Source organism: Mixophyes fleayi, chromosome 4 (assembly GCF_038048845.1).
Source record: "Mixophyes fleayi isolate aMixFle1 chromosome 4, aMixFle1.hap1, whole genome shotgun sequence".
Lineage (NCBI taxonomy): Eukaryota > Metazoa > Chordata > Amphibia > Anura > Limnodynastidae > Mixophyes > Mixophyes fleayi.
Window position 1 is genome coordinate 215,006,862 of NC_134405.1, and position 17,190 is coordinate 215,024,051.

Below are 17,190 nucleotides of genomic sequence, written 5' to 3' on the forward strand. Positions count from 1 at the left end.
CTGGACAAAACCATGGTACAAAGCAAGGGGTGTAAATTAGTTTTCTGTTTTGCACATAAGTTAAATACTGACTGTTTTTCATGTAGCACACAAATACTTAATAGCTTATTTGTACACTGAAATTTAAAGTTGATATTTGTGTGCTACATGAAAAAACAGTCAGTATTTCACTTATTGGCAAAATAGAAACTAATTTTCACCCATTGCATTGTAACATGGTTTTGTCCAGGAGACTTAAATAAGAAACTTCTTAATTTAAGTTCCTTAATGAATCAGACCCACTGTCTGTATGTGTGGGTGGGACCACCGATGCCAGTAAGTGGCCGGCTTGCAGACAGGGAAGTAATGTCTAGCCAGAGGTAGGTGGTGGGGATTTTTGTGTACTGTTTCTGATATGATTGCTGAACCAGCGTTGGAACTGTTTTACCATCCTGACAACTGCCAATAAACAGTTAAATGGTTCAGCATACCTGTGTCGGAATTCCTGTGAATGCTGTACTTTCTCACACTATACAAGTCTCAAATGTATGAAGCTGCGATTAAGCAAACTCTCCTGAGTTTGCTTTAAAAATCGCTGCTAGCATACAAATTTATTTTGACTTGGTTTTCAAGCAGGGACTTTGGATACAAATTTAATTTGAACTTGGTTTTCAAACATTTTTGGATTAAAAGCTGCTGGCGAAAGAAGAATAAATCTAATAGGTGAGTATTCCGGGGTTTTCTTATTTTTAATAAATGTATGTGGTATGAATTAAGGTATGTATTGTTTTTTTGGGGGTTTTATTATTTTTATTAAAAGTGTGTGGTTGTAAACAGGTAGTTATGGTTTATTTAACATTTTGTGGGACTACAGGTCGCAGTCAGCCATGGGTGTCAGGGCATGTTGGCACTTGTGGTTCTCCAAGAGCCAGCATGCCCTGGCTGCCGTGGGTATGCTGGTGGTTGTATTTATACAAGCATCAGCATGCCCAGACTGTTTAGGGCAGACCGGGCAGGCTGGGACTTGTAGTTCCAAAAACCAAAATGGCGTCCATTTGTTATTTTACATTATTTTCGGCGTTATTACCCTATTACCCACAGCCCACTGGGGTAGGAAGAGCCCTAGTGCTTTCAGGGCTGGGGAATCCAGCACAGCGCTGAACAGCCTGGGTGGGGTTGGTTTGTCATTATGGGAGGGGGACCCCTGCCGCGTGTCCCACTGCTATAGTGCCACCCACCTCGGCTGGTTTGCCTAGTGCTGGCTATGTGAAAATCGGGGGGGACCCCGTGCAAATCTTCCCCCCGATTTACACGTAACCAGCAGTAGTCTGGCAGCATTAGGGTTAATAGTGGTCGGGCAGCGGGACCCCATACTTTTTTTTTAAAAAAAACGTTTTTCTAGTTTTAAACATTTGACAGCAACCGGTCCTCTGGCTCTATAGACAGGGCAGTGCAACAGTGATGTGTTTTACTAATCTCGCAACTAGATGAGGACAGCACAGGAGAGTTTGCTAAACATTTGAGTGTTTGACAGCAAATCACGAGAGATGACCAGTGATTTTTAAGATCAGAGTAAATATTGCAGTTTAATACATCTGGCGACTTGAAGACTAAAATTGCGGGTTATCACCCGCGATTTGCCACGATTTTAAAATGCTGAAAAAATCGGACCTTGATACCCCCAGTGATGCAGTTCCTGGCAGCTAATAATTCCAGTACATAAAATAATGGCCATATATGCCTCAAGAATCAATTCATAGAAATTATAAATTATAAAAAAAAATCCGTAAATAGACTACACTGAAAATATGAAGACAGTCATATTTTATTAATCAAGGAATATATACACATCAAATGGCACACAATAGAATGCAGCCAGTACACAATCCTAACAGAGCCACAACTAACTATGACAAAATAAGTACAAAAGCAGAAAAGTCGCTCTTAATATACCAAAGCACTGCTTAAACAAGGCTTGATTAAAAAACAAGTATAAAGTAACTAAGAACTCAGTTGCAATGCTCAGAGAAACTTTCAATAATCTCATAACAAAACTCCAAGATGTACAGATTTCGTCTTTATTCCCTATTTCACTTGTGCATTTACTCGCTAGAATAGAAGATATCTTTAGCACACGCTCCACAATAGATCATTGAGCACAAACTGAATCTCCATAAAATGTTCTGATCCACAATTGTTTTTTTGCCTTCTTTTTTAGGAATCCCTTATAATAATAAAGTTGTCTCTCCATAGACCACGCATATAAAAACAAAGCAATTAGAGACTTGACTAATAGTGTAATTCCGTTTGGCTTGCTAAATGACCTAAAGTTGAATCATTGTTCTACTACCTACACAATGAACAGATTATAGGCAGTATCAAACAATAAAACTCCACTGATCAAACTGCACAAATAACCCCTGCTGTTATAATGCTGACAGGAGAGATGCATTTTAGAATCTCCTCTTGTGGAATTCATTAGGTCCAAGGCAGAATAAATCCAGGTTTCTAAATCAAGTGAAAATTCTTAGTTTAATGAGGATTAATAGAGCGCCAAGCCCCAATTTCCCCCTTCATAATATGTGTAAAGGCAAAGGGATGGAAGAGATATCTAACGTAATTCCATTTCTTAAAAGAATAACATATTGACACAATCTATGTACTCACATATATAGATTAAAAACAAATCAGTGGTTAAAACACATATATTTAATGTGATTGATAGGACCCATACCAAACAGGTAACGGCAAGTGGTCATGAAGCATATAGAGCTGGATAACATTTATGAGCTCCAAGATGGAATAACAGCCACTTATAATTCACGGTAACTGATCAAACTCGTTGGTCCTTTTAGTACATCAACATGTTTCAACATCACAGTCTTTTTCAAGGTGATAGGGTACACTAACAAGCCTTCCAGTATTTATAGAAGGCGGTTACAATTGCAAACGGCTTACATAAATATAAAAACAAATTTAATACATAAAAAAAACAAGACACAAGTTAATCTTGAAACAGGTCTTTGACAATGTCACACTCATCTACAATTTTACAGTGAAAATAGTATTCATTGTTAATTAAACAGAGAACAGAAAAGACAGGAACACTGGTTTATTTTTGGCACTTTATCAATTGCTTTATCTATTGTAGAAGGTTTTCAATCCTTATTCAGAAATTTATTTCTTATATCCTATGTTTGTTCCTTTAGAATGATCTCATCAGCACAATTTATTTTTAAATCAGATAAATTGGCCCCCTGGAATATTTTCTAGCTGCCTTTGATGATGCTCACTGGATGCCAATATATATGAATTAAAATCAGTAGGTTTTTTGAACGTTTTGGTATATAAGCAATCATTAAATACGTATAAAGTTAAAACTAAAAATTCACAGACTTATTGCTGATCTAAAATGTACAGTAAACTGCACGTTGATATTATTTTGATTCGGTGACTCACAAAAGGACTCCAAATTTAATCTATCACCACTCAAACAGGATGTCGTATACATACCAAGTCCAGGACACTAGGTATACACCAAAAGAATGTTCACTCTATACTTGATGATCTTCCCAGTGGGCTAAAAATAAATTCACATAACTTGGGGCAAACCTAGTGTCCATCGCCGTTGCAATGCGCTGTAAGTAGTGCTGGCCATAAAAAGAAATAATATTATTTGTAAAAATGAATTCAACCCTTCCAGAATAAAACCTTTAATATCTTGTTTCATATTGTTTTGTTTAAGAAAAAGCTGCATGGCTCTAATGCCATCTTCATGATTGACACATGTATGTAAGGATTTTATGTGCTGTAACTAAAAGAAATGACTTTCCCATTTGATGTTTTTCCAATATGTCACCCATGTCCTTTAAATACGATTTGTTTTTAACTACCAATGGTTGCAGATAATGATCAATTACCTCTGAAAAATCCACAGTCAATGATTTTTGTGCCTGACCCTATTAGCTGGCCTGGTGGATTTGTAGCACCTCTGTGGATCTTAGGCAAAACATAATTTACCATAGTGGAGGGTTAATGAATAGTTAAATACTCTACCACTTCACCCTTTTCTTTAAATCTAGTTAGAAGAACCTTTTATTTAGATCTTATAGATTTAGTAGGGTTGTTTTTTTTGCACTTCATGTGTGATACCATCCCTGATAGGGAAAGGCTGGGCTGGAGGGTAGGGGGCATCCCCCCCGGGCTGATCCCATAATGGGCTACCATGTGTTGTGTCACTGGGCCACCTGCATTTTTTTTCTTTAAAATATTTTTAATAGGCTGCTGAGTTGAGTCCCCCAGGCTAAAATTTGCCAGCCCTCCCCTTGAGTTGCCTAGGTCTCTTCTACATACTTTACTCTATCTAAGATAAACACAACTCCACATTTATCATCTGGTTTAATAGCCAAATCTAAATTCTTCTGAAGATTTTTCAGGGATGTCTTTTCATTTCGGTTGAGGTTGAAGTTGTATTTTTGTTGTCTTCTGAAAAAACTACATTACTTTCTTTTGTCAGAACATTTTTCCACAACAATTTTTGTATGTCAACAAATATATCAAATTTATTGATCGACTTAGCAGGGGCAAATCTGAATCCCTTAGTTAATACAAACTTCCTTTGAAGGCGAATGAATGCGAAAATTATTTTTTTTTACCTCCTACTTGGGGGCAGAATGGAGATCACTTTCACCCAACATAATGACATCCCTTTTTATTGAGACATCTCACCCACTTTTTCACACCCCTTTTTTTTTTATTATTATAACAGTTTTTATTAGAAATTTTTCAAATACAGGATACAGTAAGGAAAATAATATTCAACATTAAATATTCACTGACAAGAATATGTTACAAGAGGTTGAACAATATTTTGTTTACATTCAATAAATGTCATTGTCTGCTCACTTAAAATATTTTATATCTTGTCATGTTAAGAACAATAAAGATCAATTTTAGAAGTTAAACGTTCTTATTTTTATTTTTACCATCGAGTAGGAGTGAGTCTAATATCAGACAAATTATAATGATAATTCATCTAAGAGAGTTGGACGTGTTCATTTAAATACGATAACGTACATAACACAAAATAATACTGGCTTTAACAACAGCAACAGGCAGGCGACCGTGGACAACTCCCGAGTATATAGTACAGTGGCTGGAAGTGTACCTACTACTCCACCCTGTCCACATGGTTGTAGATCTAAAAATCAGATATAAACGAGGATGTGGGTGAGCACAAGGAACGGAGAGGGGGGGGGGGCAGAAGGCTGCTCCCCTACACAAAATCCCACATCAACAACTCCAGACATCTCACATCTATGTCAATTACTCCCCAAAGCACAGTGCAACGACCATGTTGTGTCTTCAAACATCTTTAAAATTCCTTCTTGGGTATTAGGAGGGAGAGATTCAATAAAAGGGCCCCATTTCTTGTAGAATCTTTCTACCCCTTTCTCAATGTCTGGCAAGGTGGCTCTTCTATCTAAATACAGTGTATTAAAAAGTTCACTTTTCACTTCCGATAAAGATGGGGGGGATTTTTTAATCCAATGTCGAAAAATTACCAGTTTAGAACCATCATAAATGGCTTAACATCCTGGGAATCTCTGGATGGAATGAGATGTACCCAATTTTCAAATTGACATAAGAAGATGGCCCTTCTATCACTTGGGAGAGGAGTATCTAAGACAGAGGATAAAAAGCTTAATATTTTATTCCAGAATTTCTGGATCTTTCTGCATTGCCAGATGTTATGGTAAAAAGATGCACAAGCATGTTTGCATTTGGGACAGAACCCTGACTCCTCCGGAACATAACATCTCCTTTGGCATTGTGATATACAGGTACGATTAATAAATTTTATATGGGTCTCTTGTAGTCTTGTAGAATGAAGCCATTTCAAAATGTTTTCGTTATGTTTGAGTAGATCTATATCAGGACTAAATTCAGGAGATTCCTTCAACCAGGATCCACGTGTCCTAGTCCAAATTTTGGGTATATCAGACGGTAGAAGATTCTGATAGAGGAATCTAATTTGGAATTTCTGTCTCTTGGAGAAATGTAAAAGGTGCGGAGAGAGATAGTTTGTTATCTGTATGTGTCATGATGTAATGGCGTAGTTGTAAATACATAAAAAATTGGGAATTGGGCAGGTTAAATTTTTCTTTAAGTTATTGGAAAGGGAATAGGATGCCTCCAGGGTCGAATACATCTTTTATTGAGGCAATACCTTTGCTTCTCCAAGTGGAGAATTCCGCATTTTCTAGACCTGGAGGAAACGCAGGATTGCCCCAAATAGTAACGTAGTGTGTAGTAGAACGAGGATGTCTTAAGCGTTTCGTGATAACATTCCATGCCCTGTAAGTATCCGCAAATAAGACGTTTTGCAATATTTCTTCTGGTATCAATTTTTTCGGAAGGTGGAGGAGTGCCGCCAGTGAATATGGGTGCACTAGTTCGTTTTCTAGGGGCAGATTAACAAAGCAATTTTGCCTCAATAACCAACCTGCAGCATAACGGAAAAGAGAAGAGCATAAAAGCCATCACATCCTGGAAACCAATTCCACCTCTTTGTTTATTTTGTTTAAGTTTAGCATTGTGAATTCTGGGTCGCTTACCTCCCCATAGAAAGGAAGTAAAGAGTTTGGTGCAACTTTGCGCATTAGTTTTTGTAAGACAGAGAGGGAGCATCTGCATCGGGTACGTCAATTTGGGAAAAATAACAGACTTAATCACAGCATTTCTACCAAATAACGACAAAGGAAGGTTTTTCCAATTAGCTAGCATAAATTCTATTTTCTTAATAATGGGAGAATAGTTTAGTTTGTAAAGGTCACTCAGAGATGATGGAATGTAAATGCCCAAGTATTTTAATTTCTGTGTTACAAATCGGAAATTTGAAGTAGCTCTAATTTCGTCCGGATTCATTGCAGTGTGTGAAATAGGGAGTATTTCAGATTTTTGAAAGTTAATTTTATAACCTGCAAAGGATCCAAAGTTTTCTATTATCTCTACAATTGTGGGGATAGATTTTTCTGGGCGTGTAACCATCAATAGCATATCATCAGCAAATATCACTAATTTGCATGATTCTTAGCGAATTTGTATACCTAAATAATTGGGGTCCTCCCTGAGGGGTTATAGCCAATGGCTCTAACGCAATTGCAAAGAGCAGTGGGGATAAGGGACACCCCTGGCGCGTGCCTCGTTGTATTTTAAAGGGAGATGATATGTGTCCATTTGCAATTATCTCCGTCTGGGGATTATGGTATAGTGTTTGAATGATTGATATAAAAGCTTCTGGAAAATTAAACCTTCTCAGAGATTCGTATAAGTGATCCCACGTCACTAAGTCAAAAGCTTTTTCAGCGTCTAAGGAAATCAGAACACGACCACATGTGACCAGTGCTCCAGGGTTCTGGTTTCTGGGGTTAGTCTTGGTGGTCTCCTTGGCGTTGCGGCTTCTTGTGCAGCTGTGGCTTGCACTCGGCTCTGGCTGCGGGTCACAGCTTGCACAAAGTGAGTGACCAATCCCTGGCCCAAATCATTCCCCAAAATCACTTTTGCTGGTAGTCCATCCAGGATGCCCACCTCCACCATTCCAAATCCCGCCCCCCAATCCAAATGTACCCGGGCCACTTGAATATCTGCAAGATGGCCCCCCACCGTGGAAATCCAAACCTGCTGTCCCTCCATAACTTGGGATCTTTTAATTATATCAGGCTCCACCAGGGTCAGGGATGCTCCTGAGTCTCTCAACCCCTGGACCTTGCAGTCCCCCACCCACACGTCCTGTAGATGACCCTGCATATTCCTAGGGCTCTGCCTCCCCTCTCCCAAAATCAGGTTCACCACATACACCCCGTCCCTTGCCTCTGGCACATCAGGACAGGGTGGCTCGGCCTCAATGCCGATTTCAAAATCTCCTGGGGCATACTGTACAGCGGCCACTGGTGCAGCTCTGGCTCCTGGCATCGGACCTTTGGTATGGGGACAATCTCTCTGGAAGTGCCCCACCTGGTTGCACCGATAGCACCTCTTTGGATTCAGGTCCCAGGGTCTGGATCGGACTGGTTCATCTCTTGGATTCCGGGCAGAGTTCTCTCTAATAAAGGGGCCTCCAGGTGTCGCTAGACTTGCTGGAATTGGTCGGCTCCCCCTCCCTGCAGCTGCTTGACTAGGCATACTAGGGGCTCTCCACCTGGGTCGACTCACCACATACTCATCAGCTAGCCCTGCTGCCTCCTCCAGGGTCTCAGGTTTTCTGTCCGCCAGCGATTCCCGGATCTCTGGGGCCATTTTTAGAGTCAGCTGCTCCAGCATAATGAGCTCTTTAATTTGCTTAGCGGAGCAAGCCCCTTTCCCTTCCAACCATTTCTCACAGGCCCTCTGTAGCTGGCTGGCAAATTCCTGGTGCGACTGTGACCCTCCTTTATTTAAAGTCCTGAACTTGTATCTGTAAGTCTCTGCATTTAACTGGAATTTTACCATCAGCGCCTTTTTCACCGTACCATAATCCCCACATTCTTGAGGGCTTAGAGCCTGGTAAGCTTCCAGCGCTCTCCCAGTCAGGCTGGGTCCCAGATATTTGGACCACTCTTCCTCCTCAATCCCATGGACTCCCATCAAGTTTTCAAAAATCTGGAGATGGGTATCAATGTCTGCATCTGCCTCTTTAAAAATTGGGACTCCACTATATCCCAGCTGAGGTCTCAACCGGGCCTCTCCCCGACCTTCTTCTCTCTGCATCTGGGGTACCTCAATTGCTACCCCCAACATTGCTTGGAGTACGGCTGCCCTTTCATGCAGGGTTGCCCTTTCCCCCAGTGCTGTCAGCCAATCTTGAAGCACTGCTGGAGTGCTGGACGGTGGTCTGGGTTGTGTCCCACTGGGGGGTCTCTGTGGCTGGCCTTTGGCCTCCTTCTCCTCCACCTCTGACTCTTCCATCTCCTCAGGGTGAGCCCTTTCCCATTCCATTAGTTTGGCCACCAGAACTTCACGCACGTCTGTGTCATCAAAGTCCACCCCTTTGGTTCTGCAGAACCCCTGCAAGTGTTGTTTCCTTGCTTTCATATAGAATATCTCTGTGGCTTTTAAACTGATCTGCTCTGCTTCTGTGGCCATTCCTGCTGACTTCCCAGCTAGGTTCTTTTTTTTACTAACACTGGTGCTGACAGACTGTTGCCTTGTGTCCTTACAGAGCCTGACCGTATCTGGATACGAGTCCCTGCGCTCTACCCAAATGTTGGGACTGTGTGATCCCACCGCTGCCACCAAAATTGTGAGGACACCGGGGTTAGAACCAAAGCTCACTAGATACCCTGTCCTCTAGGTTCACAGGTCACACAGGTAAGGAGACAGGAAAGAAATAATAATCCCTTTTATTAAACAAAGTGTACACACTTAGTAAAATACAACAGTGCTCCCCAAGGAGAAACTTGTTCCCCCACCAAATATATCAAGTGTCAGAAAATCACCAGTACAAGTAAAAACTCCCCAACAAAGTCCCCAGCAGGTTACCTCCAAGCACTCCTCCTAGCAGGCCCAAACTCCTGGTAATAAAATCCACAGCTGACAATCCAAGTGGGCCACGGTTTCTGATCCTTAAGGTGGGTCTGTGTATCTTGCTGATCCCAGCCGCTCGGCCAACTCTCCACCAGCTTGGTGGGACCCTGGGTATAGTCTCCCTACTGATGTAGGCTCACCAATTCCCCAGAATCTGCGAGTGTCTCCCGATGGAGTGGTAACAGAATCAGTCCTAGAGGTACACTGTCCGATCTCTGTCAAGAAGCTCCTGCCTTAAGCATTCCTTTAAGGCCCTGCGAGAATACGGTTACTCTCCAACAGTCCAAGTCCTCACTGTCTCCAGATTCTCCAACAACTCCCCTTTTGTCCCTTCCACAACCCCCCACTCATTGTCCTCTTCTGATTGGTGGTGTGGAGAGTTTGGGTGGTAACAGGGGTGGAAATAGTGCATGACATCAGTGGTCTCCCCCCTGCAGTGATGGTGCCATTCGGACTGTGTTGCAGACTTGCTAGAACAATAGTTAGCAAACAGGGAGAGACCCCCTCCTGATTTTAGATAAGGTCCTGACCCTCCTCTTTTTAACCCGTTCCACTACTTTTTGATGTCACAGGGTCCACAGCTGATTCCCACTTCCTGTGAGCTGCCTCTCCCCTCCCTCTCTGGACACCACAGCAATAAGAGATCTGACCACCGGGTGGCATTTAATAACAGAGTGGGCCATGGTTGTTCAGTTGGCCCAATGAGGACAGACCGGGTTGGCAGGATATTCTCAATATAAGGCCCGGGTCTGTCACAGTCACCATCTCTATTTCTAAGAAGATCAGGGGGTAAATGTATCAAGCTGAGAGTTTTCCAGCGGGTTTGAAAAACCAATCAGATTCTAGTTATCATTTATTTAGTACATTCTACAAAATGACAGCTAGAACCTGATTGGTTGCCATAGGCAACATCTCCACTTTTCAAACCCGCCGGAAAACTCTCAGCTTGATTCATTTACCCCCAAATCTAATTTATAATTCAGTAGGGTTAGATTTCTGAAAATATGTAAATGTAGCCCTATCATTTTAATAGTTTCCATATTCCCTGGGAAATAACTCCCTTCCTAACATATCCCTTGCTTTTTACCCTAGACCAATTAAAATTAGAATTTTCTCTTTTCAATGGAGTTTCAATATCATTACATAAATTGTTTCTATCACATATATAATTTCTAGGTGGAATAGACTTCTCAAATTTAGAATTGCTTGCTTTAGCAATAGAATGGTGCTTTTTAAACATTTATTGCTGACTATTTTTGAAGGAATAATTTATAAGTAAAGGAAATAGTGGGAGAAATGGCAACTTCATCAGATGAATTCATAGTTGATTTATCACTTAAATACTTCCTCTGCTTTCTCTTAGTAATTTCTATTATGTCTTTCGTAATTTTAGATCTCATATAATTTTCCATTTGTTTGAAATCTTCCAAATCAGAGAAAGGATCTGTTAAATACTGTAATTCATAAATCTCATTCTCCAATTTTTTTAAAATCTCTTCTCCTTTCTCTTAATATTAATTTAATTATTGTTTTGAGATTATTGAAAGATTCACTAAAAATTGTGATCAGTCATATTTCATTACTTGTATAAATATGTGTAAAACAGACCAAACTTTACGATATCCCGTATGGTTTTATCAAACTTGGAGAATTCGATTATGTGACTATCACAAAAACTGACTGTAATTCCAACATATAATTTGGTAGATTTTAATCTTTAATAAACACTAACATAAGTGAATGTTTTGGCGGTCTGACATTTCTTTGCGGCCAGTAAAATTCTTCCACACTGAAGTCATCAAACAATGTCTTTGTAGTCCTTGCTTAGTACACTTGGGCACAGTCATGCTGGAATAGAAAAGGGCCTTCCCCAAACTATTGCCACAAAGTTGGAAACATAGCATTGTCCAAAATGACTTGGTATGCTGAAGCATTAAGATTGCCCTTCACTGGAGATAAAGGGCCTAGCCCAAACTGGTCTCTCAGAATCTCCTTCAGGATTCCCAGATGGATATAAAATAAAAGAAGCTCCATAGCAATGGTACTGGATTGTATACTTTTTAGTGGAATGGCCTCTGGATATCAGGTGGCATAGGTCAGAACTACTATGACATATTGGTGTCTGCTGGCAGACTTTTCCAAGAGACCCATCAAATCCATTGATATGCGTTCAAAAAGGACCTGAATTACTGGAATGGGAGCAAGGGCTAGCCTATAATCAGGTTTAGGACAAGTTCTCTGACATACAGGACAGGAACGACAATACTTCTTTACTGTCATATACACGCCTGACCAATAAAAGCCAATCTTGTGTCTTATCATCTCTACCACAAACATGGATATGTGTTGCTTTTAAGACTAAAGAAACATGTATTTGTATCACCAACAATTGCTCAACCATTTTCCCCTTTACATTAGCAACTCTATACTGCCTTCTCTACACCATTTACTTCAACCACATTTTCCAAAAACATTTTCAGTGGCATCAATAATTTGGTCACTTGCAATGACTATAAAGTGAAACAAATTGTGTATTACCAACCATTCAGGATCATCATCTTGAGGCGGGGAGACCCCCATCAATGACATCCTTCAGCAGCGACACAGATGGATTGTTCTTTCGCCAGTCTGGCTGCCCAGCCTCCTATGATTACAGGAAAGAATTGGCGTGGACCCTTGTACAGCATTCAGAAATGACAACTCCAAAATTTCAAAGAGCTTATCTCCTGTATTTTGAAGCATGTCTGTCAAGATTAGATTTTTGGCCTTTGGTTCATTTGCTGTTATGGCCGAATTTTTTTAAACAACGGAAAATCTCTGGCTAAAATGAGCGGATAAGGGGGCTTTGTGCAATGGGGGCTACAACAATAACTATCTGGCCTTTCACATTGACCAGCAAAAGTGTCCTTTCACATTCTTTGGTGGTACCATGGATACACAGTACTATAACTCTAGGCAGCTTGGTGGTTATGGACTCTGGCGAATCAGAGCTAGAGACTAATGTGAGTTCGCTCCTGTAATCCACTAAAGCTAAATTTTTATTTACAGGGACAGTCATTTAAAACAGACAATTACCCACCCACTCATAGTGCAGCTACTTGTATAGAGCAGCAACTTGTATAGTGCAGCAGTCAGCTAAACACAGTCCCTGAAATTACACTTGTATATCATCTCAACAATTAGTTTTCCACACCAGCAGATTTAAGTTTTAAGTTGACTATTTTATAATGTACGCATTTAAGCAGGTTGCAGTTTTCACACAAACAAAAGCAATCCATAAAAGTAAAACCTAGTCTGACAGTCACTAACTCACTTTTAATGACCCTATGCCCTGGGTCTCTCTCTCTCTTTCTCTCTCTCTATATATATTAAAGATGTGCTCTGACCCTCGTATTTTGGTTTTGGAACCGGTGTCTGTTCTAAATCATGTTCTTGTTTCGGCTTTGTTACCAGTTTTGGCAAAAAATTGAGAAAAGGTTTTGGTTTTGGGTCTGGATTAAATTGAAAATTGGGAAAAATGGCTAAACTAATTTAATTTTGAGTTGGTTTTGCTCCAATATTACTATTTATAGCATTAACATTCATTTCCAGTCTGTTTTCTAATGATCCCTTCACAACTGTCCCAATTTTCACCAATTTTAGCCAAAGTCTGCAGCGAGCTGTCTTAATGAAGGATTTTGTAACTTTGCCATCATTGCATTTGTTTTCTCTGATTCAATTCAAAACATAATAAACTGCTTAGTGTTGATATCTCACTTTCATTGCACCCAAACCCTCTTCACATGTTCAGACTTACTATTACTGTAACTGTTTATATAACCACATAGACACCAATGAATATTTGGCAAAAGGCCACATTTAAACAAACATTATTTAAACAAAAAATGATGGTGGAGAGAGCCAGCTAACAATTAATAGAAAAACCAAACAGTGTAAGGTAAGATTGGTATTACACCACTGGTCCCATAATATAATCTTTACAATGTTACAACTTCAAGTAAGTGTCCTAAGCTTGTAGAACAAGCAGAAGAGGTCTTCACCTATAGCAGCTGTGATGAAATGGTGTCTACCAAGGATAAAGAGCTTACCAAATTACCCTGTATGTGGGTAAATACTTACATCCAAGCAGATATCCAACTTAACCAATGGTAGCTTTTATCAACGGAACAATGACAGACACAAAACCAACATATGTGCAGGAGTAATAATTACAGGTATGCACAATGGACACGAGAGTAGTACATAGTACAATACCAGTACTATTATTACAACCTTGGGAAATCCGACTATAGGTTTACGCTTTGTTACCAGCTCCTTCTACACTCCTTAGCACAAGTCCCGGGATTGCAAAGCCTCAGTAACTGTCAGAAAGGGAGCAGTCCTGCTTCAATGTCACCTCACTTTTGGTGAGTGCACAGATTCACTGCGCCTGAGGTAACTTGTCCAAAGGAAGAGGAACAAGGGTCCTTGCAGCCATTCTCCTGATTTCCATCCTCCGTCAGTTGGCAGGAACCTTTACTTCCTACACCAGCCTGATCTTTGTTCACTTTGAACACTAAACGGCTCCTTCTTATACCCACAGAATAGCCTCAGGTGGTATGGGTGTATTTGGCCTTCTGTGTCTTAGGATCTTAAGGCATAGGAATACAATACACATTTCTTAATTAAGAAGATTAAATCAGGCACAGAGACATGTGCATACACTCCTAAAACTTATCAAGTTTGTCTACAGATGTAGCTAAAAGTACCATCTTACAGTCTCTTACTGTTAGCCAGTAAAGTTTGGTTAAATCGGAATGTAAATAGCAGGGCAGAATATTTACAATCTATACAAATGGTTACAGCATAATGTAATGTTGGCTATTCACTCCATTGTGCTTTAAACATAACATTTGCCTGACTAGATATGGAAAAGTGGAGGGACACTACCCCTAGCTAGATCTCCTGTGGTTTATAACGCAAAGTAGATTATCTTCCGCACTAGGGTCCTTTAATCTCCTGTGGTTTATGTAAACAAAGATAGCTTCTGTTAAATAATAGTCTGGTCTACCTGATAATATAATTATTGATGTTTTGTTTCTACAGATCTAGAATACACATAGATTTACTCCTAGGTAAACAATAAATAGCCCTTGAACTAACATGAATACCTCACCTACATATTTCCTATCTTAAGGCTGATAGGTGAGCAGACACATGCTATGCAAAATGAAAACACTGAGTGCAGACAGTCATAATGTGTGCTATCCATTTCTCTGTAACTGACACTGAGCATCTACCCTTTCTTTGTAACTCACACTGAGCATCTACCCCTGCTATGTAACTGACACTGAGCATCTACCCCTGCTCTGTACCTGGCACTGAGCATCTACCCCTGCTATGTAACTGACACTGAGCATCTACCCCTGCTCTGTAGTTGAAACTGAGCGTCTACCCCTGCTCTGTAACTGGCACTGAGCATCTACCCCTGCTCTGTAACTGGCACTGAGCATCTACCCCTGCTCTGTAACTGGCACTGAGCATCTACCCCTGCTCTGTAACTGGCACTGAGCATCTACCCCTGCTCTGTAACTGGCCCTGAGCATCTACCCTTTCTTTGTAACTCACACTGAGCATCTACCCCTGCTATGTAACTGACACTGAGCATCTACCCCTGCTCTGTAGTTGAAACTGAGCATCTACCCCTGCTCTGTAACTGGCACTGAGCATCTACCCCTGCTCTGTAACTGGCACTGAGCATCTACCCCTGCTCTGTAACTGGCACTGAGCATCTACCCCTGCTCTGTAACTGGCACTGAGCATCTACCCCTGCTCTGTAACTGGCACTGAGCATCTACCCCTGCTCTGTAACTGGCACTGAGCATCTACCCCTGCTCTGTAACTGGCCCTGAGCATCTACCCTTTCTTTGTAACTCACACTGAGCATCTACCCCTGCTATGTAACTGACACTGAGCATCTACCCCTGCTCTGTAGTTGAAACTGAGCATCTACCCCTGCTCTGTAACTGGCACTGAGCATCTACCCCTGCTCTGTAACTGGCACTGAGCATCTACCCCTGCTCTGTAACTGGCACTGAGCATCTACCCCTGCTCTGTAACTGGCACTGAGCATCTACCCCTGCTCTGTAACTGGCACTGAGCATCTACCCCTGCTCTGTAACTGGCCCTGAGCATCTACCCCTGCTCTGTACCTGGCACAAAAAGGGGAAATTCAATTTAGTGTGTGGTCCCTCTGTGCTTGCTCCACGTATTACAGAATCTAAAATATCCCTGATCAAACATGTTTAGGTACCGAACATCCCACGAGACTTGTCTGGGACTTCGCTTGGAATTCAATACCCCTCAGAGTAGCCACCTTTTCTCTGTCACCATGTTGGGAGAATCTCATTTATCTCTTCCGTAGTCATAGTATTATCTCCCAGAAATATACATTATTTCCACTTTTCTTACAGTCCTTTCGAGCCACAAGGAACTTTTCTGCCTCGGACTGGAGCAAAAACTTTGAAGTGACTTTTCAAGATGAAGAAGCTCTGGACTGAGGTGGTCCTTGCAGGGAATGGTTTGAGCTGATTTGTAAAGTGTTATTTGATACAAACAACAAACTCTTCACTCGTTTCAGCGAATCAAACCAGGGTCTGGTACACCCCAACCCATGTCGCCCGCCCGGGTGACGCATGAAGGTGTATGAGTTTGCGGGCAGGGTGGTGGGAAAGTGTCTGTTTGAATCGTCTCAGGGAGGCGGTTATGAACAGCTGGTGAGAGCCAGATTCACCCGTTCCTTTCTGAAACAGGTCATTGGACTTCGTATGCCTTATAAGTACTTTGAGACTGATGACCCCGACTTCTTTCAGTCTAAAGTTCTCTACCTTTTAACCCACGATGTCTCAGACACAGACCTTATTTTTTCCGAGGAGATACATGGACGTGGGGGGCAGCTGGAAAAAGGTGGTGGAGCTGATTCCTGGGGGCTCTCAGATTTTGGTCACTAATGAGAATAAGTTGTATTACTGGAATCTCCTGGCTCAATATCGCCTCTGCAGTCAGGTACGGGAGGAGGTGGAGCACTTTCTGAAAGGACTGAATGAACATGTCCCCGACAATTTGCTCGGCATCTTTGATGAGAATGAATTAGAGCTCCTGATGTGCGGCACCGGGCACATTACTGTCCAGGACTTCCAGGCTCATGCTGTGGTCATTGGAGGCTCATGGCACTTCTGGGAAATGGTCATGAACTGGTTCTGGGCAGGGCCGGAATAACCCGAGGTCTAACTGGGCTATAGCCCAGGGGCCTCGGGCATCCAGGGGGCCCTTCAAAGTCCGCAGCAGCATTATTGATCGGTCCGGGGGCGGGTGCGCCCCCAGCCCGATCAATGCTGCTGAGCACTGTCAGTCCAGTCCTCCATCCCAGGCGCTCAGTACTCTGCTTACTGAGATCTCGCGAGTGAACTCTCGCGAGATCTCCTCAGTAAGGAGCATACAGCGCGCCGGGGACGGAGGACTGGACTGACAGGTAAGCGCTTGGGGGGGCACTCACGGGGGATGGGGACGGCGGGCGGCTCACAATGGGGGCCTCACGGTGGAATGGAGGCGCCCTTAGCCCAGGGGCACCATTCCCTTAATCCGGCCCTGGTTCTGGGCCGTAGTTTG

General features: G+C 41.8%; 1 pseudogene; it reads left to right on the top strand.

Moving 5' to 3' along the window:
- Positions 1-16,800, top strand: part of LOC142150793 (apoptosis-resistant E3 ubiquitin protein ligase 1 pseudogene) — a 34,124-nt pseudogene extending 17,324 nt beyond the window's left edge.
- Positions 16,801-17,190: the final 390 nt, after the last annotated feature.